This window comes from Taudactylus pleione, unplaced genomic scaffold (genome assembly GCF_031769625.1).
Source record: "Taudactylus pleione unplaced genomic scaffold, aTauple2 ptg000138l, whole genome shotgun sequence".
In the NCBI taxonomy this organism is placed as follows: Eukaryota; Metazoa; Chordata; class Amphibia; order Anura; family Myobatrachidae; genus Taudactylus; species Taudactylus pleione.
The window spans coordinates 13,391,114-13,407,246 of NW_028284540.1; the positions used below are offsets into that span (position 1 = coordinate 13,391,114).

General features: G+C 38.6%; 3 pseudogenes; 2 read left to right on the forward strand and 1 right to left on the reverse strand.

Moving 5' to 3' along the window:
* Positions 1-7,794: 7,794 nt before the first annotated feature.
* On the reverse strand, positions 7,795-7,913 carry LOC148522842 (5S ribosomal RNA; annotated as a pseudogene).
* Positions 7,914-14,109: 6,196 nt separating this feature from the next.
* LOC148522843 (5S ribosomal RNA) lies at positions 14,110-14,228 on the forward strand (annotated as a pseudogene).
* Positions 14,229-15,112: 884 nt separating this feature from the next.
* LOC148522844 (5S ribosomal RNA) lies at positions 15,113-15,231 on the forward strand (annotated as a pseudogene).
* The last annotated feature ends 902 nt before the right edge of the window (positions 15,232-16,133 follow it).

Genomic DNA, 16,133 nt, shown 5'->3' on the forward strand with positions numbered 1-16,133 from the left:
GGTGGCACAGTGTGTTATTCTTATTCATAACTAATTAATCTTGTAATACTGAAAGTGGTAGCGCAGTGTGTTATTCTTATTCATAAATAATTAATCTTGCGACACTGTAAGTGGTAGCGCAATGTGTTATTCTTATTCATAAATAATTAATGTTGCGACACTGTAAGTGGTAGCGCAGTGTGTTATTCTTATTCATAAATAATCTTGTGACACTTTAAGTGGCAGCACAATGTGTGATTCTTTTCTTATTCATAAAAGTCATGTGACACTCTAGGTCAGGTATGGGGAACCTCAGGCCCATCATTTGGTCTGGCCCTCTGAGCTTTTTTCTGCTAGCCTCATCTGGCTAGCAGGGTGTCTAGAATGGCACTCTGCAGACAGAATCTATGTAGCAGTGCTGTCTGGAGCATCCTTAGGATGCTTTAGACGGTCACACTGCTGCCCTTACAGCTCCCCGGAGCATCCTCAGTTTGCTCTGGGCATTGCTGTAATCCCCTTCAATTGTGGCCCTGCCCCTGTGTGACATCACATGGAGGGGGCATGGCCTGCACCAGGCCCCTGAATAATGTTATATATATCAAAATGGCCCTCGGCAGAAATAAGGTTCCCAGCCCCTGCTGTAGGTAATTGATACCGCAGTGTAATATTTAAAATTGATGTGTGTGCTGCACCCCACGTCATTTGTGTTTGTTAATATTGAGAACAATCAGTTAAGACTTGAGAGGAGAGCAGGAACTACTTACTGGTGCTGCTGCCAGTGCCACCAGTCATGACAATACTAGTCCATCTACATCATCTTCTAAAGTCAATGCCCAAGGGCATACAGGGCTTAAGTCAGGGCATCTAAAATCAAGAACCAATCTTTCACAGTGGTAAAGTAGAAAACATCAAAGGGAAAGTTTGCTGCAGAAAGACAAAAAATTGGCAAAATGCCAGTTTCACCACATGAAGGGGCAAGAAAAGGCTAAGGCCTTGGCCTTTATTTATGACTGGTGGTTCTTCCTCTTAAGAAGATGCAAGCGCAAGTGAACATGCTGACATAGAAATCTAGGATGCTTCTGTGGAAGTCCACCAGGATGAGCTGGATATTTGTGTAGCTGATGCTAATGAGGATGTTGATGATGTTGATGATCAGGATGTTGATGATCAGAATGTTGATGATGAGGATGTTGTTGATGAGGATGTTGATTATGAGGATGTTGTTGATAAGGATGTTGTTTGTGTAAATTAGGGACCAGTGGATGAAACAGTTGTTGCCCATGATAAGGAAAAGCCCATTGTCATGCTGGGGCACAAGACAAAAAAACTTGGTTGTGTTGACTCATCTGCATCACCAGTGTTTTTTTTTGTGGAAAGTTTAGCTTTTTCTCGGCAGATGCACTTGCTGGAGAAACTGAAGGAGAAGCCACCGCTGCATCACAAGAGACTTGAGCTGACAATTTGCTTACCAACAGCGCTTTGAATCTGTTCACATCTGTGTTTGTTGGGAAGAAAGACACAATGTCTTCACCCCTTCTGGGATGAAAATCCACTCCCAGCAGCAGCACCAGCAAGCATAGCACTTAATGATTCTCAAGAAAGACACAACATAAGACTTAAACCTCCAATCTTAAATCTTGCATTTGCTCTGTTCAGCTTTTCCACATATCTGTGGTTAAGTGGACCATGGGTACAATGGCATTTTGGAGGCCACTAATTAATTTTTCTTGACTGTCCCTATATAGGTTGGGAAATGCTATTCTAGAGAAGTGGAATCTTTGCTTAGGATTGCTTAACAGTCAATTGTTTTTTAAAGCACTACTAGTAGTCTTCCTGGTCCTGTTCTGGGAAGAAAATTCACTCCCACCAGCAGCAGCAGCAGGCATAGCACTCAAGGATTCTCGAGAAAGACACAATGTAAGACTTAAACCTTAAATCTTAAAACTTGCGTTTGAACTGTTCAGCTTGTCTACATATCTGGACAGCAGGCATAGTGTTCAAGGATTATACTGGGGGCAAGGACTGATATGAATGAGTAAAATATTTTCTGTAAATGCCTCCCCTCCTCCCCTCCCCTCCTCACTCATAAATTTGCTTAAGAATCAAAAAATGTAATTAAATTTACAACTAATCAAATCTTTATTTCCCTACCTTCAACTACATACATACTCTAACTCCCACAGGCTGCTTTAATAATAAAAACATTTGTTTCCTGATGTGCCATGTTGGAAGTTTAACTGCCATGTGTTTGTGCCGCCCACTGCTTCAGCTTAGCTTAGTTAGCCAGCTAGCTTGGTGCAAATATTTTGCCTAAACTGGATGAAAACAATACTGTATTGTGAGCTGTGAGGTGGTCAAAATTGACTGGAAATGAGTAGAAATTTATGTTATTGAGGTTAGTATTACTGTAGGAACAAACAAATAAAAACTAATTATGTTATTTTAGCAGATTTTATCAATTTTTGAAAAAAAAAAATAAAGATCCAAAACCAAAACACGCAAGGGCAGTTTGGGCAAAACTAAATCCAGATCCAAAACACAAGGAGATACAGATCCAAACCCAAAATCAAAACATGGGGGTCAGTGCACATCACTCGTTTTTATGTTTTTAAAGGGTCTACAGTAAATAAATTTTTAAACCTGCATCAGTGTATTTTCATAGTACATTTGTTTTTTTAAACAATTGGGGACAACTTGCATTGTGCTATACTATCATAACATTGGCTGGGGCAGTGGGTACATTGCCGGTGTGGTGGATATTAACCATTGATGGGCTAGTACGTTGATGGCATTAGGTACATTGGTGGTGCAAGGGTTAATATACATTTGTGGCTCAGTGGTTATTATGCATTGGTTATGCACGGGTTAATATGCATTGGTGGTGCAGGGGTTGATATGCTCCAGTGGTGCAGGGGTTACTCACTTTTTTCACTGCAAACTCCACAAGATACACAATGCTGTTGCTTCTCTTCAGTTCTTCCATCATCTGTCACAAAATGGAGGAGGGGAGTGGCCAGGGACATCAGAAATCATACATCGCATCGTACATCAAGCAAAACACCATATGATGTGTGTCACTTCATTCCTTATATGTCCAAATATTACTGCAGGTTCAGTTGATCTGCGATGCTGATACACGACACGACACCATCTTAATCATATTGGCAAACTCTACTTTTTACATGATTGGCCATTCAAAAATGGTCAAATCGTGTAAAAAAATCACACCGTGTATGGACACCTTAAGATTCTAATTCTGTCTCCTGTTTTTTATAGGAAGATTTAAGTTCCACCACCACACGCTTAATAAGGGCACCCCTTACAAATTATTTAAAAGCATACCATACTATTTCCACACTAGTAGATACACTATTCACATCAAAATAGCCCTCTCAGGTTGCTTCCCAATTTAAACAAGCACCCATATGGGTTAACCAAAAAGGATTAAACTTCCAAAATTATTGGGCCTGATTCAGAGCCGGTCGCTATTTGCGCTTGCTCGTCCAGAAAATAGGGGTGGCTATTCAAATGAACCGTTCGCTGTTTGCGGTCTGTTCACGCCTCTAGGTCTGAATGAGCGAACAAAACTTGCGGTCGTTTTTTGGGAAACTACGCCCCCTGGCCGCTCGCATCCTATGTCATGTCCGCTATTTATTAGATTAATCGAGTACATCGAACAGGGTCTGAGCTGCTCGCTATTCTTGTGGTTGGTTTTTGCTATCACAATTTTGCGAGCAGTTCTGGCTAAAAAAAAACCCAGTGACATGGTCAATGATGCTGCTGTTTTAAATATGCACACCCATAAAACGCCGGTTTTGACCTTTAAGCAAGCCTGCGATCGGATCTCCACTCCCCGTTTTCAAGCACCTTCCGCTGTTACCACCCACATACGCCTCATCCTGTCACTCAAATTATCAGGCATTCGCTATTTTGCGAGCACATGAATTTCGGCCGCACTGACTGATTCGCGCATGCATATAACGATCCGTACGCATGCGCAGATGAGCGAACAACGGTCAGAACAAACGAGCAGCCGCTTACGAGTGGCTCTGAATCAGGCCCATTGTCCCTTCTGCATTCCTAAATCCAAGTCCATAACCAAAGGGGAATGGTCTGATATCCCTCTTGACTCATAACTAATTGCTACCACTCTAGGCACCAATTTAGCAGTAATGAGGGCAAGATCAATCCTAGATAGCAAACGATGAGTATATGAAAATCAGGAAAATATCTTCAATCCTGGGTTTCTCACCCTCCACACATCTATCAGTCCAATGTCTGCCACCACTGCCAAAAACTGGCTCCCTCTAGCAAAAAGGGAGCTGTCAGGACTGCAACTATTTCAGTACATAAAGATAGACTACTTTTGACAAAGTTCCACTGTGGTCATTGGAGGAGCTATCCTGCTTGCTGGCATGCTTTTCATTCAGGGGATAGAGTGTTAAAGTAATCATCTGTTTCCCAGATGTCGTCAGGTTGTGGGATTCCTAGATTGTTCATTATTTCAAACCTGATTCCATTTAGGTCACATGCGCTGAAACTTCCTATGGATCACAGACCTCTAGTATAAAGCCTGTTACTATCTGTGTCTCAGTGTCTGTGCAATGTTGCTTTCAGGTCTTTTCTTGGACTCCTGCCAGTTCCCCGTTGTGCCTGTGGATTGCTGTGGACTTTGTTGTATTCCAGATGAACTTCTGATGTCAGTCACCCACTGCACTACAGGGCCCAGCATTCATATTGCCTAAGTATTGCTGATTGCTCCATCACTGCATTTTCACTATTTTGCTGCACTATTTACCTTGCCTGTTGTCTTTCCATTCCTGTGGATATTGAACTCATCCTTATTACAGTTGTCAACTGCACCATTACAGTGTCATCTCTGCATCACGGGGCTCAATCCCGCTCTGAACCCTAGCCACACTACAGGACCCAACCCTGCTACAATCTTCTCTGCATCACGGGGCTCAACCCCGCTACAATCTTCTCTGTATCACGGGGCTCATCCCCACTACAATCTTCTCCACATTCCGGGGCTCAACCCCACAACAATCTTCTCCACATTCCGGGGCTCGACCACGCTACAATCTTCTCTGTATCACGGGGCTCAACCCCACAACAATCTTCTCCACATTCCGGGGCTCGACCCCGCTACAATCTTCTCTGCATCACAGGGCTCAACCCCGCTACAATCTTCTCTGCATCCCAGGGCTCAACCCCGCTACAATCTTCTCCGCATCATGGGGCTCAACCCCACTACAATCCATTCTGCATCATGGGGCTCCGAACTCAAGCCACGCCGCAGGGCTCAACCCTGTCCTGGAATCTCATTGTCTTACAGGGTTTAACCCTGCTCCGACTTCACTACTCCACAAGGCTCAAGTTTGCTTCATCTCTCACTGTACCGCAGGGCTCAGTCTTGACCCGGAACTATATTATTCTGCAGGGCCCGCTCTGCTCCGGATTTCCATTACTACAGGGTTTTACCCTGGCAAAGGTCCTTAATGTCATCCTGAGGTGTTAGCCTCATTCTGGACTTGGGGTTCCCTACCACATTAGTTCGTACAAGCTAAAGACTGCTTATATATGTTTGGGGATTCTCTCCTATACATATTATTGCATATGTGAACCTCTGTGATGTTTGAGACTTTATTTGAGACCTTGCTGTTTATAATCCTTATGTGAATAAATTCTATTTTACTTTTATCCTGTGCTACTGAGTTTCATGGAAAGGTCATTCCTAAGATCACCCCAGTTTATTGTGCCTAGTAGGCCTGCCTCCCCCAGGAGTCTCAAGTGTCGGCAGCCGTGACAGGATCCAGTGTTTAGCTTCCAACAGTCCAACAAGAAATCCATCACATTATTTAAGACCCCAATGCAGACAACAGATGTAACTGGAAACTGAGCCAGAAATTGAGCAGCTTTTTTAACTATTTCATGAGTATAAGGTGGAGTTACATAAATAGTCAGTATAAGCAGTGGCATAGAATTAACCTGGCATTGAATAAATACATATCATCCCCCTATATCCATTTGCAAAGTCTCCATACTGTAAAAAACTGTTTTCCTTATAAGAATAGAAATCCCTCGTGATACCGTTGTATAAGAGGAATGAAATGCCCCACCCAACCCAAGATTTTTATATTGACATCTGCTTACCGTCTACTAATACCCATTTTACACTGGGCTAAAATCTAAAATCCCGGGTTATTGCACATGAGTGAGCATGAACCTGGGATTTTGCCTAGTGTAAAAAGGTCTTTTTAAAAAAAAACATTTTCAGGCACCCGGTAATTCAAGCCAGGTAGCTAGCAGTGTTTAACATGGGAGCTACCCTGCTTGAATGTCAGTGAAAACTAGCTGCCGTGGCTGTGCTGACCTTGTGTATCTCATCCATCGCTCCGCCCACCCACCTATTTTTGGAGTTCCTGTGTCTTTCTAATTACAGAGGACATGACAAGTGAGGTAAGCCCAGCGCCGCCTGTCCAGCATAAAGGCAGGGGGAGGGGAGTAGCACAGCAGCAACATTAGCATTAGCATTGCTGGCAAATGGCTCACATACTCGCATGACCAGACTTCAGTGGTGCTATTTGGTGCCAAACACCATATTAATATATATATATATAAACAAATTGCTCCAGCAGCACTCCTCTCCAAGCCATATATATGTGTATTGTGAATGATCTCAGCGACTGGTTTTGACAAGCCGCCCTATCTTTCTTTTGAGTTTTATAGACCAGTGTGTTTCACTTTCTTATTTTAATATAAGTGTCTGCTCTAACAACAGTGAGTTGGCAATGGCTAGTTACCACATTAAAACATAAAACCAATAAAGTTGATGAGTGAGTGACAACAGTGCCTATACACTTCATATATTTATAATAAAATTGTGCAAAGAACAATCAATATAAAGTTTCTAGTGCATGGAGTACTTTTGCCCCATTTGTTCATTAGTATCCAGTCTACTGGCTGCTCCTATTTGGTGTGTGAGTGTCATGTGGCACGTCACATCCACCCTCGGGTGTCCATCCTGGCATCATCCATGTGGTTCTTCCCCGTTACTTCCACTTTCCCGTCCACGTGGTGCTTTCACGTCGCTTCTGCCCAGAGTCCATGGTCAGTATTTCCGCCCTTGCTTCTCCCACAATGGTCGCCATCTTGCTTCTCCCGTCGTGGTCGCCATCTTGTTGTGGTTGCCATCTTGGTACTCCCACATTCTCACTGGTGTGATCTCCATGATGCGGTCACCATTGTTTCTCCAACGGCTGTCACCATCTTGTTATTTGCGGTTGCATTCTTGGTACTCCCAAGGGTTCTCTCTGAGTGATCTCTGATTTTCTGTCCTATTACGGCCACCATCTTTGTATTCCTAAAGCTTCTTCTGACTACTTCAAAGGAGGATTTCGAGAACTTTGTAATTCATTCCTATAAAATAGAACTTTATTATTCTTTCAGATTTAACATTCATATGATGGAATTCATTGATCAAAATATGACTATGCTTATTGTAATAAAGGAGATTTTTTTTGTTATTTATTTAATTAGTCAGTCCTTGTTTGTTTTAGAAAAAGTACGTATATTATTTATATTATCTATATTAAAATTGATGCTCCTACGATAATGTGAAGTATCACATATCAGTCTCTCGCTTTTTGTGCCAAGTATCAGTCTCTCACTTTTTGTGCCAAGAAATAAGCACTGGGTTATATATATCCAAGTCCACTAGTTGTAGGTAAGTGGTTGTTTTGATAAATGGAAGTCATTCATCTTCTCATAAATGTTTCACATAAGGATTGTGTTCAAAGGTAATTTATCTTAGATCTACAGAACCTGGTCTTCCCAGGAGGTCACCCATCCAAGTACTGACCAATCCCATCTGAACTTAACTTCCAAGATCAGATGAGATTGGGTGTTCTACGGATGGTGTGAATGTAGATACCATGTTAAACACTGTTTCACTTTATAGTGATGTAATCCTCAGGAAGAATCTTCGGATGTCCTTGAATCCCGGTGATGTCAGTGTTCTGGATTCGAGCATCCCTTCCATTTCTTTTTGATAGTTTCTTGGATGGTTTCTTTTAGAGTATATACGGATTGTGGTCAGTGTAACTTATCTACAGAACCTGGTCTTCCCAGGGGGTCACCCATCCAAGTACTGACCAGGCCCATCTGAGCTTAACTTCCAAGAATTTGGATGTTCTACGGAGGGTATGAGAGTAGATACCTTGTTAGGAACTGTCTCACAACCTAATATTGTAATCCGTAAGAGAGATCTTCAGATGAATGGTGCAATCTCGTAGCTGTCATTAAATCCTAGTGGTGTCAATGTTCTTAATTCAAAAATCCAAAACATTTCTCTTTTTGATAATTTCTTGGCTAAGTCTCCCCCTCTCTCTCCTAGGGTGACTTGTTCTATTGGTTTAAATGTTAGATCCTCCGGATTGGAGTTGTGACATAATAGAAAGAGTTTTGAAACTGCATGACCTTCCAATTTACTCCTGATATTCCTTATATGTCCTTGTATGCGTAGTTTTAATGTCCTCATTGTTTTTCTGATATATTTCATACCACACGTACACTCCAATAGGTAGATTATTGATGTTGAGTTGCAAGTCATATATTGTTTAATTTTGTATTCTTTTGTGTTTTCTGATTTTGTGAAGGTTCTTCTTTGTGGATGTAGGAATTTGCATACATTACATCTCCCGCATTTATAGCTTCCAGTACATTGTAGGGTTTGATGTTTATTAATTATATTGCCATCTGTTGGCATGCTTGGGGCTATTGTGTCTTTTATGCTTCTTGCCTTTCTAAACACTACTGAAGGTCTAGGAGGAATTATGTCCTTCAGGATGGGATCCATCTGTAAAATGTGCCAGTGTTTAGTCAGGGTTTTCTTGATGAGGTTTTCTTGGTTGTTATATGTGGTGATAAAGGGAGGCATATCTTTAGTACTATCATTTTTATCTCTGTATGTTAATAATTCAGTTCTATCCATTTGTGTGGTCCTTGTTGCTGCTTCTGAAAGTAATTCATCAGGGTATCCCTTTTCTCGAAATCTATCTGCATATAGATTTATTTGATCTTCTGATGTTTTTGCTTCAATACAATTCCGTTTAATTCTAAGGAATTGTGAGCATGGGATGTTATTTTTCCATTTTTTCAAATGTCCGCTTTTGTAGAGTAAATAGCTGTTCGTATCAACTTTCTTTATAACATTTTTTGTAATTATTTTGTCTCCTTGATGTGTAAGAATTAGGTCCAGAAATTCAATGAATTGATCACTGATATTATAGGTGACTTTTAAATTCATCCTATTATTCATGATATAAGTAAAAAATCTCTCAAAGCATTCTTTCGTCCCATTCCATATAATTAAAATGTCATCAATGTATCTCTTATAAAAAATGACATGTTCTCTAAAAGGATTATTTTTATACATGTGATTCTTTTCCCAGCTCCCCATAAATAAGTTGGCTAAGCTGTGTGCAAAGATGGTCCCCATTGCGGTGCCACAAATCTTTGTATAAAATTGATTTAAACATTTTCAATTGTTGTGGTTCAAAATAAAAATCATAAGATCACATATAAAATCCTTGTGTGGTGGGTCTATCATAGTATCTGCTTCTAAGAAATCTCTGCATCCCTCAACTCCTTTATTATGCTCAATACAAGTATACAGTGATTGTACGTCTATGGTCACCCACATACATGACTCTTTCCACTCTAAGGGTTCAATCATTTGGAGTACATTTGTGGTATACTTTACATTTGAGTCCAGTTCTTTTACATATTTGTATAGAAAAATGTCCACATACTCAGATAGATGTTATGTTAGCGAATCTATCCCATAAATAATAGGCCTACCAGGGGCTTCACTTAGGGACTTGTGTATCTTTGGAAGGAAGTAGAAGATGGGGTTTGTGGAACTAGTCTGGAATAAGTATTGGAATTCATCCTTTGTTAAGACATCTTTATGTAGGCCATGTACCAGAAGTTTTCTTAATTCATCTATATATTCTACTAGTGGTTCCTCGGTAAGTTTCACATATGAGACTTCATCATCCAGTAGTCTATTGGCTTCTTTTAAGTAGTATGACCTGTCCATAATGACTAGTCCCCCCCTTTTATCAGCTTATTTTATAACTATTTCTGTATTTTGTTGTAAGTTTTTTAATGCTTCGATCGGATACTATTTAGACTTGCATTTCAATGCAGATTTAGAATATTTTTCATTGTAGTTATTAATAATGGCACTATCTTTCTGTCGTTTTAGTGTAATATTTTGTACAAATTTATTAAGATCTATAAAGGTCTAAAATTTATTTGTGTTATTTGTAGGAGCAAAATTCAGACATCGATTTAAAAGCAAAATTTCTGGGTTACTGATAAATGTTTTGATAAATTAAATATGCCTTTCTTTTCTGTTTTTACTGGCCATATCTCCTTTTTTGGCTTCTCCCTCCTGCTGCCCCGTTTTCCTCTTAGTCTCTTATATTTCTTTTGAGGGGGGATGCTAATCTGGCTGTCTCTCTGAAGAATGTTCTTTTTGGATTCCTATTTATATGTTCTGTACTTGGGGATAAAAAACTCTCACTGTCACTGCCAGAATCCAGACGTTGTAGGGTAGAGAATCTGTTTCTGATTTTGATGCTTTCATGATTAGGGGAGTTGTTGTGTCTTGCATCTAGTTTCCTTTTGTATGGTGGCGCACCCCAATTTCTTTGTTCATAGCTATATTTTGATTGAGGCTATAAGTTGTTAGATGTAGCAAACCTACTCCAGTTTTTCACTTTGTTTGTATCATTATGTTTTTTGTCCCTTAGAAATTACTTTTCTTTACCTCTCATGACTTCCTCTTCAATATTTTCCAATTGTTTGTTTAACACTTTCTCATTTATTTTGTAATCCTCCTTTTCTTTAGATGTTTCCATCTGTTTTTCTTTATTCTTAATGTCATTTTTCAGTCCCTGTAAGATTACCTCTTTTTCCTGTATAATGAGTTTCATTAGGTTTAATGAGCATTGATATAATACGCTGTCCCATTCCTTGGTAAATTCAGGTCTATCCAGACCGAATGTAGGGTTTTTAAGGATTCTCAGTACTCTTGGTATTCTGTTAACTGAAATGTAGTGCTCCAAACATTTAATGTCCCGGCATGCTTTTATTTCCTTAATGATAAGTCTTTAAATATCTCAAAACATATTATCAATATTTTCTGTTGGAGCATTTTCTTGGGGTATTGTGTTACTTTCATTAAAGATCTTTTGGCATATATCGCTCCTTTTATTAAGATGATCTGTATTTCTAAACATTTTTCAAAGAAAAGTCAGTGCTTGTTACTACCGTCAGCTGAGAACAAATAGCCAAGTAACAAATGTGTATTGTGAATGATCTCAGTGACTGGTTTTGACAAGCCTCCCTATCTTTCTTTGAGTTTTATAGACCAGTGTGTTGCACTTTCTTATTTTAATATAAGTGTCTGCTCTAACAACAGTGAGTTGGTAATGGCTAGTTACCACATTAAAAACATAAAACCAATGAAGTTGATGAGTGAGTGACAACAGTGCCTATACACTTCATATATTTATACTAAAATTGTGCAAAGAACAATCAATATAACGTGTCTAGTGCATATGTGCAGGTGCATAATAAAAACTAAACCATGAGGTAATGCCCAATGCAATAATTTCAATGATTATATAAGTATTTGTGTCTTAAGAAATATTGGAATTCATCCTTTGTTAAGACATCATTATGTAGGCCATGTACCAGAAGTTTTCTTAATTCATCTATATATTCTTCTAGTGGGTCCTTGGAAAGTTTCACATATGAGACTTCATCATCCAGTAGTCTATTGGCTTTTTTTAAGTAGTATGTCCTGTCCATAATGACTAGTTATCAGCTTCTTTTATAACTATTTCTGTATTTTGTTGTAAGTTTTTTAATGCTTCCTTTTCCTTATTCTTTAAATTATACATTTGTGTTGGTAGAATATCTGTGTCAATCAATCCATTGAATTTCTGTACCTAATTCTTACACATCAAGGAGACAAAATTATTACAAAAACATTTATAAAGAAGGTTGATACAAACAGCTATTTACACTACAAAAGCGGACATTTGAAAAAATGAAAAAATAACATCCCAAGCTCACAATTCCTTAGAATTAAACGGAATTGTTGTGAAAAAGGGATACCCTGATGAATTACTTTCAGAAGCAGCAACAAGGACCACACAAATGGATAGAACTGAATTATTAACATACAGAGATAAAAATGATAGTACTAAAGATATGCCTCCCTTTATCACCACATATAACAACCAAGAAAACCTCATCAAGAAAACCCTGACTAAACACTGGCACATTTTACAGATGGATCCCATCCTGAAGGACATAATTCCTCCTAGACCTTCAGTAGTGTTTAGAAAGGCAAGAAGCATAAAAGACACAATAGCCCCAAGCATGCCAACAGATGGCAATATAATTAATAAACATCAAACCCTACAATGTACTGGAAGCTATAAATGCGGGAGATGTAATGTATGCAAATTCCTACATCCACAAAGAAGAACCTTCACAAAATCAGAAAACACAAAAGAATACAAAATTAAACAATATATGACTTGCAACTCAACATTAATCATCTACCTATTGGAGTGTACGTGCGGTATGAAATATGTCAGAAAAACAAAGAGGACTTTAAAACGATTCATACAAGAACATATAAGGAATATCAGGAATAAATTGGAAGGTCATGCAGTTTCAAAACACTTTCTATTATGTCACAACTCCAATCCGGAGGATCTAACATTTAAACCAATGGAACAAGTCACCCTAGGAGAGAGAGGGGGAGACTTAGCCAAAAAATTATCAAAAAGAGAAATGTTTTGGATTTTTGAATTAAGAACATTGACACCACTAGGATTTAATGACAGCTACGAGATTGCACCATTCATCTGTAGATCTCTCCTAAGGATTGCAATATTAGGTTGTGAAACAGTTCCTAACATTGTATCTACACTCTTACCATCCGTATAACACCCAAATTCTTGGAAGTTAAGGTCGGATGGGCCTGGTCAGTACTTGGATGGGTGACCCCCTGGGAAGACCAGGTTCTGTAGATAAGTTAAACTGAACACAATCCATATATACTCTCAAAGAAACCATCCAAGAAACTATCAAAAAGAAATGGAAGGGATGCTCGAATCAAGAACACTGACATCACTGGGATTCAAGGACATCTGAAGATTCTTCCCGAGGATAACATCACTAGAAAGTGCAACAGTGTTTAACATGGTATCAAAGGTTATAAAAAATATATAAGAAAACATTTAATGTACATATATAATAACAGACAATTGTTAAAAGTAGGTATATACGTAAAGGCAAGACAAGGAAATATGAATATATAGAAAAAAATTGGTACTTCTTAAAACAAAAAAGAGGTAGATCATATATTTATCTTAATGGCGTAATCAGACCCAGTTCATGGAGGCAAGAATAGTGCAAGCCCCAATGCGTTTCATCAGTAATCAGACTTCATCAAAGGGATGCATCAATCTGATGAGGTATCCTGGCTTATATACCCCACTAACAGGAACAATTGGCATTCAATTATGTTTGTGATGTTATTTCCTGTAGCACTTATTTAGCTTATAGTACTGATACAATTCTACAATAGCTATCTCTATTGTCTATAATAATTAACCTGTAAAGATTTTTACATAAATCCTATTAAAAAAGGGGATTCTATATCTCCTCCGTAGTACATGGTATCAAAATTGGGTATTATTTCTGCCCATACATGGAGTACTTCAGCACCATTTCCTGTAGCACTTAATTAGCTTACAGTACTGATACAATTCTACAATATCTATCTCTATTGTCTATAATAATTAGCGTGAAAGGTCAGTACTTGGATGGGTGACCCCCTGGGAAGACCAGGTTCTGTAGATAAGTTACACTGAACACAATCCATATATACTCTAAAAGAAACCATCCAAGAAACTATCAAAAAGAAATGGAAGGGATGCTTGAATCAAAAACACTGACATCACCGGGATTCAAGGACATTTTAAGATTCTTCCTGAGGATTACATCACTAGGACATGAAACAGTGTTTAACATGGTATCTACATTCACACCATCTGTAGAACACCCAATCTCATCTGATCTTGGAAGTTAAGTTTGGATGGGCTTGGTCAGTACTTGGATAGGTGACCTCCTGGGAAGACCAGGTTCTGTAGATCTAAGATAAGTTACACTGAACACAATCCTTATTTATCAAAACATGAACTCAGTAACCCAGAAATTTTGCTTTTAAATCGAGGTCTGAATTTTGCTCCTACAAATAACACAAATAAATTTCAGATCTTTATAGATCTTAATAAATTTGTACGAAATATTACACTAAAACGACATTTCTTAAAGAAAGATAGTGCCATTATTAATAACTGCAATGAAAAATATTCTAATTCTGGATTAAAATGCAAGTCTAAAAATTATCTGATCGAATCAAAAGGAAGCCATCTTAGCAAGTTCTATGAATTAGTCAAAAAAGATCTACGTGACACAGATATTCTACCAACACATATGTATAATTTAAAGAATAAGGAAAAGGAAGCATTAAAAAGCTTACAACAAAATACAGAAATAGTTATAAAATAAGCTGATAACTAGTCATTATGGACAGGACATACTACTTAAAAAAAGCCAATAGACTACTGGATGATGAAGTCTCATATGTGAAACTTACCAAGGACCCACTAGAAGGATATATAGATGAATTAAGAAAACTTCTGGTACATGGCCTACATAAAGATGTCTTAACAAAGGATGAATTCCAATACTTATTCCAGACTAGTCCCACAAACCCCAACTTCTACATCAGACTAGTCCCACAAACCCCATCTCAGTACTTGGATGGGTGACCCCCTGGGAAGACCAGGTTCTGTAGATAAGTTATTCTAAACAAAATCCATATATACTCTAAAAGAAACCATCCAAGAAACTGTCAAAAAGAAATGGAAGGGATGCTCGAATCAAGAACACTGACATCACTGGGATTCAAGGACATCTGAAGATTCTTCCCGAGGATAACATTACTAGGACGTGAAACAGTGTTTAACATGGTATCTACATTCACATCATCCGTAGAACACCCAATCTCTTTTGATCTTGGAAGTTAAGTTCGGATGGGCTTGGTCAGTACTTGGATGGGTGACCTCATGGGAAGACCAGGTTCTGTAGATCTAAGATAAGTTACACTGAACACAATCCTTATGTGGAACATTTATGAGAAGATGAATGACTTCCATTTATCAAAACAACAACTTACCTACCACTAGTGGACTTGGATAAATATAACCCTGTGCTTATTTCTTGGCACAAAAAGCGAGAGACTAATACTTGGCACAAAAAGCGAGAGACTGATATGTGATACATCACATTATCGTAGGAGCATCAATTATAATATAGATAATATAAATAATATACATACTTTTTCTAAAACAAACAAGGACTGACTATTTAGGCAGCACAGACGGTGTAATGGTTAGCGTTACTGCCTCACAGCAATGAGGTCATGGGTTCAATTCCCACCATGGCCCTAACTGTGTGGAGTTTGTATATTCTCCCTGTGCTTGCGTGGGTTTCCTCCGGGTACTCCGGTTTCCTCCCACACTCCAAAAATATACTGGTAGGTTAATTGGCTCCCCTCAAAATTGACCATAAGTATGTATGTGTGTGAGCATGTGTTAGGGAATATAGATTGTAAGCTCCACTGGGGCAGGGACAGATGTGAATGGCCAAATATTCTCTCTGTAAAGCGCTGCGGAATATGTGTGCGCTATATAAATAACTGGTAATAAATAAATAATAAAAATAAATAATTAAATAAATAACAAAAAAAATCTCCTTTATTACAATGGGCATAATCATATTTTGATCAATGAATTCCATCATATGAATGTTAAATCTTAAAGAATAATAAAGTTCTTTTTTATAGGAATGAATTACAAACTTCTCGAAATCCTCCTTTGAAGAAGCTCAGGGTACAGATAATGTCGACAGATAATGTCGATGATAATGTCGACGTTTCGAGACCCTAAGGTCTTTTCATCAGGACTGAACATACCAGTATGATATGTACAGTC